This window comes from Vanessa cardui, chromosome 7 (genome assembly GCF_905220365.1).
Source record: "Vanessa cardui chromosome 7, ilVanCard2.1, whole genome shotgun sequence".
Classification (NCBI taxonomy): domain Eukaryota; kingdom Metazoa; phylum Arthropoda; class Insecta; order Lepidoptera; family Nymphalidae; genus Vanessa; species Vanessa cardui.
In genome coordinates this window covers 1,334,142-1,342,321 of record NC_061129.1, presented here as the reverse complement: position 1 = coordinate 1,342,321, position 8,180 = coordinate 1,334,142, and the positions used below count along the sequence as shown (strand labels likewise).

At 30.0% G+C, this 8,180-nt stretch overlaps 1 long non-coding RNA gene across 1 annotated transcript; it reads left to right on the top strand.

Moving 5' to 3' along the window:
- Window positions 1-34: 34 nt before the first annotated feature.
- LOC124531423 lies at window positions 35-2,701 on the top strand. Its single transcript, XR_006966516.1, has 2 exons — window positions 35-416; window positions 2,570-2,701. It is a non-coding gene; the product is annotated as an uncharacterized LOC124531423 (long non-coding RNA).
- The last annotated feature ends 5,479 nt before the right edge of the window (window positions 2,702-8,180 follow it).

Here is an 8,180-nt window from a genome sequence, read left to right as displayed (position 1 = left end):
GAAATTTATTGTAACATGAGATAACTTAAAAAATGGCACAATATTTCTATATTTTTTATCAAAAGAAGAAATCCACGAATATTTTCAAGTGTCCATTTTAATGGCGTTTACTTAAATGCGTTTAAAAGCAGACTTTTGAATACTCATTCACTCGACTCGCATAAATCCGTCGATTAAACAGTTTTGTGAACGCCTTAATATAAAAGTGGCGTGAGAAGGCGACGCGACGTTTGCGTTTTGCTAATTCTTAGTGAAGTTTTAAATATTGTACAGGACGTAGTCAACAAGTAAAGTAATGTTTCTCGTTCTCATTTATTGTTTATTAATTACGTTAACACTTTTAGCATTACTTGAGTTGTTTAAATCCTGCAAGAGATGCTATAATGGAGATAAAATAAGGAATTTCAAATGTCTGCGTAAGTTTTGAATTTTTATATTATCATATTTTGGTAACTTTTCGGAACTAAATGAAACTTAAAAAATATATTATCCTAGCATTTATAAGGTCATACAATAAATAATATTATGGATATTCTATTAGATTTGTAGATACTTTATTAAAACCACGCTGTCTTAATTTTAACTCTATCGAGTTTTTTTTTCTTTGTTTCATAATATTTACCCAACTGGTGTAAACTTTAAGTCCGAAGTCTCTTTTACGTTTAATTAATCACCACATTTAGCTAGTTTAATCTAATACGAAGTCCTTTATATGTTTGTTTTCGTAATTTTTAGTAAATTGCTTAAATAATAAATTAATCTGTACCGGATCTACTATCTAATTGTGTTTCCTAATTACTTATAATTAGTTCCCGCCCCAGCTTCAAACGGGTACAATAAGGACATATAAAACGGTTAATTTAAAGGCACATGCAGATAAATTACTTGTTTTTGACCGAGAACCTTCTCGATCCTCCACTTATCAAAGTATTTTTATAATAGAACGAATGGTCTAAAAACGTATACGGGAGTTTTACCTGTATGCGTTTTTTTTTTCATTCAAACATTCATTTCTATTTATAAATATAAAATTGTCATTCATGAATGTTTATGGTTTAAAGATATATAAATACGGTTTGAAAAACTACATTATATGTAACAGGTTCAATATTACGTTTTTTTTTTCATAATTTGTATATGTCTGTCAAAAATGAGCATTATTTAGATCGTATATTGTTTTAAAGCTTAGGTCAAGCTTTGTCCATGACTTATGGATATAAATTTAGACAAGGTCAATATATATTTTTGCATCCAGTTATCCGAGCAGCATTTTTGCAGCAAACGAATTTTTTGTTGCACGTTATTACATCGTGTTATCATTCATTCGAATGATCTATGTGTCTTAGAAGATAGACGGAACTTTTTTGTTAATCTTTTTAGACTTAAATTTTGTTTTGATGTATATTTATAACTAATGTTTATTATATTTAACCGGATAGTAGGTTTAGTGACTGTTATGCTATGTAGTATGGAAACAGTTTTTGGATAAAAAAATACCTACTATTAATTAACTCTTCGTTTATCTTTCTTTATATTAGTGAAAACCTTATCAAAATCCATTGACCGGTTTTGGAGACGTAACCGGAGATACAGACAGATTCAGATAACGACAAGAATTAATACTAATTATAGATTTCGTACAGATTTATTTCGAGGCCTCAATGATTATTATAATCCTTCGCATTATGATAATAAGGACCAATAGTCATAAGACCATATAGATAATCTTTTTTTAGGCAATAACTTGTTTATATTCGCATTAGGAATGCATAATCTTGTTTAAAGGTCAGCTCTATTTATAAATTTTTACAGTAACATTCGTAAAGTCGTAAAACGAGCATAGATTGTTTTTTTGACTTTAATTTATATAATTATATCGTTATCTGTGGTTACGGCTAATGAAAAATAGTATATAATTGTTTACCGATATATGTTTTGTTTTAAGCAATTTTGTTGTTATAAATCGTTTAATAAATTGTTACATTATTTAAATTAAGTATAATTTATTTAAATTAATATGATGTTTGAACCCTGTGGTGCAGTAAAATTAATATCGTCTTTGTGGGCACCTTATAAATTAGGATGGGTTTGTTGTTTTCCTGGACAGAGTAATTACAGGAACACAACATATTAGATCGCATGGTCGCATAGACTATGTGAGAAGTTATTTATATCTTAACAAATAACATTGAACGGTCCATTTGATTGTTCCAAATTTCATATAAATTTATGGTATATTCCCCACGATCTTGGTTCACGAGTATAGAGTACAGCTTGTGAATTTAGAGTATGTAAAACTGAAATGAAATATATTATTAGACATATTACTACAAGATAAATTAGATCTCCAATATTGAATGAATTATAGAAATAGTTAATCGTTTTATATGCAATCAAATCCTTACTCTTTTTAAAATTATTATAGTTTGTATCTATAATATAGGTATTTTATCTGTAAAAGTAAGGAGCAAAAAGGAGAGACCTTTTCTTTTCAATCGGACGTTTACAGGCTTATTTTTACTTATTGTGGTTATTATTGTTTTATCTGTAATCATAAATATTTTTCCAGTTCCAATATCGGTCAACCAGAAGATCTGTGGCGTTAAGGAGATCAAGGCAGAGTATCCGGCAGCAAATAAAGAACAGATAAATAACATTCAAGCTGTGTAAATTGTCGCAATAAAATTGTGGCCAACTTGTATGTTTGTTGTTTTATATTTTTTTAAGTAAAAGGAACGATCCGGTTCGTTCTCAGAGAGAAAGTTTTTATATTATATAATTATATTAAATCGTTTTGACATAATCCGTAACATAAATTATGTTAGTTAACATGTTGCTTGTTCAAAGCTAATTGAACGAATGAATTTAATGAATTAATGACTGTCAAACGATTGTGAACGTTAAATAATAAGCATTAATATTGTGTAATATATAGACCAAGAAAAGGTTTAATTAATTAATGAGTAATATATGTAATTATAATGGGATCTGTGATATGACATAGAATTATGATAAATTTTGACACTCATAATAATATAGTATTAAGTTTTAAAATAAAACCTGCATTTTGTTCAAGTATTTGATGGCAGATTCAGCCTATTCTGCCAAATTTAAAATTGTAAGAATATTTTATGATCAATAAGTATATAAACAATATATACATTGCCCTAATATTAAATGTTCGCCTCTACATTGTTTTTTATTTTCTTAACTCAGCGAGGAATTGGAATTTACAAGCTGAGCATTAAAGTAAGGATTATTATTTATAATATTCATAGATAAAATATATTATATTTTTATAGCAAACTGGGCACACAAAGCGTTTACAAACAGCGCTAATTTATTTGTATAATTCATTTCCCGCACCTCTGTCACGAGATGACATATGAGTTAATACACAGATAACATATTACTTGGAATTAATTTTATATGAATACATTATTGTAGAGCCTGCCATAGGGAAAATTATTTTAATCGGCCCGAATCATAAGAATTCTACTTTTACAATAACTGTAGAAATGTACTGTCTCTATGTTCACTTTAACTTAATATTTTTTAATTAACAAACCGTATATTCGATGAGATATCCAACAGGAACAAAATAACTGATTGTTCTTTATCTTTTTTCATAACCAAAAAAATAAACAGCAATTTCCATAATGACAAATTATACAAAATCATTTCCAGTTCCACCCTGATAAGTAATGAGTTGACAAAAAAAAAAAAAACAAAAGCCTAAATACTGATTTTCATAATTCTAACAGACCCACCGGATTAGTTTATAAATAGGTAAGTTTTCTATCAATTTTAATTGCATTGTTTTATTTTGAGACGTATAAATCAATCGTATGACGTCGTGCAAGAAAGTTCATTGAAGTCAAGGCTAGTCTAATTACAAACGGTCAGTACAGCGATTAAGTATTTACATTTTTAGGGTTTCGTTTCAATCGAAGTTAACTTTCGTGATAATAAAATACGTTGCGTGCAAGTCATTGAACAGGTAATATTTACATAATGTTAATTATATAATCATCGAACATAGCGAAAATTATGAAATACTATATTCAAGTTTTGTATGTGGAGGAGTGATTGAACCATTGTTACTACAGGCATAAGGGACATATTTTATTAGTTTTTGGGGTTGCTGATATGGAGAATGGGAATGGTTTGATGGACACTGTTGACCACTCCCCAGTAGATAACCAATATGATAGTCAACCTTCCCATCTTTTTTAACCACTAATGTATAGGACTTTTGCCTGCCGTTCTTAACCTTACATATATAACCGAGTTACGAGTTACTCTACCACAGTTTAACTCAACTGCTTATCATTTAGACAGTAGTTAATCATCTGTTAAAGAAAAGAACACTTATCGAACTGTTGAAATAGCAATTATTTGTATAGCAATACGTTCTCTCCTAATTGATTAGAAAGTATAAATTAGTTGAGTCAGAATTGGAGTTTGTTGATAACAGTTTACTTTAATTTCGTTTATGTTTTTTACATTTTTTTTTACAGTGATACGTTTTCTAACGGGCCAGTAACTTCATTTTTAAATCGTAACAATAATCGTTCAAGAATCAAAAATCTTTGTTATTTTTCTGCACATTTACGACTATAGCTTTACAAAATAAGACCATAATCTTTAAAGGTAGTCTTTGGTGCAAATATAATCAAAATCAATAAATATTAATATTATAAATAAACAAAAATATAACGACACTAATACAACCTGGTGCACCAGAACATGCCAGGGATTCTAGAAAAAGGTCTAGAAATTAAGTTATTTATTAACCGTATTCAAGATGTATTTGCCCAAATTTGAACCTCGTTTTGCTAGACGCTCGATCCGTAAATAGACTAATTTATATACAATCAAGTCGACTGCGCCTGCCCCACAAAAACTTGCTCTGTTAAAGATGCCAAATCAAATTGTTTCATGGCTACTTTAAATTATGACTCACTTGTAGAGCTATTCTCCAAAATGCTATAAAACAAGAAAATATATTTTTAAAATGTATAGAACTTTTATTTTTTAAGTTATACAAAAATCACGCGACAGCTCGAAAATACATTATTAATATATGTTAAATGGGTGCCCACGATACCGGATTACCTAGTGTTCAACCAATTGATAAATTAAAAATGTTGAAATTGTTCTTTGTCAGAATTATCATTTTGATTTTTTTTTAAATAATGACATTGATATTTTGTTTATTACAGGAAATTAGGTTTTAAAGTATCAGTTTTGATTTATTCTGTCCGTCTGTCTTAATGGAAACATTCGGAAGTTAATGGCAAAGCTCTCACATTTATTATTAATTAAAATATAAAATGTATTATTTTTTGCTGACAGTTTTAATCCAATTATTAATTAACGATTACCGTTGCTACCTATCCTACCCTAGCGTCGCTGATTCTTTACTAAAGTGTTGACAGGAAGGTATAGTAGAACACAACTTAGATGTAGCATCGGCAACTTCAACAAAACCGATTACTGCCGATTCACACAACCAGTAGCAATAGGTCCCTATCGTGCCATTCGACGCTATTCGTCTCTATAGATTCTCGCGTCAGTTCAACGCGAGACAGGAAGTGCATGTAAATTGACGCGTCAAATTGACGAATATATTAGGTTATATGAAAAACTATGAAATATATGCTGTCGAAACGCTTGGCCCTTGGAGTAGTGGTGCAAAAAGCTTCATCAAAAGTATAACACCTCGCCTCATTGCCTCCACTGGTGACAGGAGGGCTGGTTCGTTTTTTGCCCAGAGGATCGGAATTGCGATTCAACGGGGAAATGCTGCTAGCATTCTTGCCACCATTCCACGCGGTCAAGATTTATACAGTAACTAGTTTTAGTTCATATTTGTATATATATATTTAAGCATTTAATGTTGTTAATTCTTATGTTAATAAAGTTTCATGAATTAATAAAGGTTATATGATATTACAAGTTATAACGTTTGTGTAAAGATCATATTCACATCAGAAATAAATATTGATAATTTGGGAGAGCGTAGTTAATTCAGATGTGATCGGTTTTACGAATTTTGCCGATGCTACATCAAGTTGTGTCGTACTATACATAACATTATTATTTGAGAGACTGCACTCGATCTTCTGATTTCGTATATCTGAGCGATTGGAGAGGTTTTATGTAAAAGTGTTTTGCTAATGATATTTCGTTAATTTATAAAATCAAAATATGTCTTATATATGACAATATGAACAATGCTCTCTCTTAAAAACGAGCTGTACGCTCATCTGATGGTTAGTGACTAACATCGCGCTGGGCATCTTCAACACCGGGGATTGGCAAGTGCGGTGCAGGAGCCAGCCTTAAAGAAATGAGTAGTCTGAGATGAGATGCTCTAGAAACAATAGGATTCCTTAGCATCATTGTAAATTCTAAGCTCGAATAGATTATCGAGTAGACGAAGCATTGAAGCCTTCGGTAAAAAATATACATTATGTTGTTATAAATATGTCATGTCGCAATAGTAATTAAAATAATTTGGATAAGTCTCTACTTTTAAGACTACATATAGCCTGAACTCTTTATATAAGTGAATACATTTTTATGCCAGTAGCTTTTTCCTAAAGTAATATGCGATACTACAAATAAACCAATTGATCGATATCAATGTCTACTTGCTGAGCTCACTCTATCTCTAAAACACGAGAAATAAGAATTCAATTTTTGCTTTGAACCTACAGTAATTCCTAAAAATACTGATATATCATTGACAGTTAGTTATCTATCATCGAAAAGCTAATCATTGCAAACAATTGTTAATGATCAAAAATAAATAAAAGGTCAGCATTAAAGAGTAACTGACTTGTAAAGAAAGTACGACTTCATCCTTATTAGGTCACTGTGAACGCTTCAAACTGAGATTGTAAATTTTTGGATTTCAAATTCAAATTCAAAAAATCTTGATCGCAAAGGCAATGTTAACGCTTATCAAGTATTTTGCTATTTGTTTGACGTAGGTGATTCAATTTTCTTACTACATATATGTAGTTCTAAAATTACGTGAAACCTTTGTGAAAACCGGACTAGGTACTCAATCATAACATACATTACCATGAAATTATAATAACTCGTACAGAAAATATAAATAATATCCTATAAAGCCTTTACCCTTACATGGCAGATGTTTCAAACATTTTCCATGTAAGGGTTGGTCACTAGTTCTTGGTGCCACGAGCAGAAGTGACCATTTATTAACAGGTGGTAAATTTGCCAGTACCATTCCATATACTCCTAGTTATATGTACATATTATTAGCATATTACTTAAAATAAAAACAATTTCTAAATCTTTTGTCATCATAGTCGTACTAGTACTTTGATTGATTTTAAATGTCTATTTTTTAATTTCCAGTATCATAATAAAATTACGTATATGACATGAATATTTATCTAAGTTCGCTTAGGATATTCATACATGATTTAGAATAGATAAAGGTATGACCGCAAAAGTAATTGATACTTATAGTGAGTTGTCCTCATTATATCGTATATTGAACAGCGACAAAAAATAAATTCAGGACTCTTAAGCCATCAAAGACTCATAATTAATAATCAATCTGGTTTTTATTGGCATAAAAAATATATATCCACATTTGTCATCGGTATAAATATGGTATTTAAATGGGCCTAATATGGAACCTTGTGAAACGCGCTTATTAATTCAGTAATTATCATAAATATCATTTAACTTATGATTACCAAGTAATTCAATTGATTTCTTCATCTGAGTCTGTAATATTGTCAATAGCATGAGAAAAGTCAAATCAAATAAGAATTTCGCGCTCATCTGTGTCTTGGGCAAATAAAACAGTGTTAATTACATGTATTAACATTGTGCGTTGCTGTGATATTCTCGAAATAATGGTTACAAAACTGGTAGAATATTGTGAGACTAAGAAATATCACAGTTAATAAAGGAATATTTTCGAGACACTAGAAGTTGTGCCTATTAACACGTAGTTCCTTGAACCCATTTGTATTATGAAGATTTTATGACTGCGTTCTACTACAGGTTTGCAAATGTAATATTTAAAATGAATGTTAATAATTAACGACTCCATTAATAATTGATAATGTAATTGACGTTATTAAAAACATAAAGTTTTATGAGATACACAATTTAACGATCCCAATGGC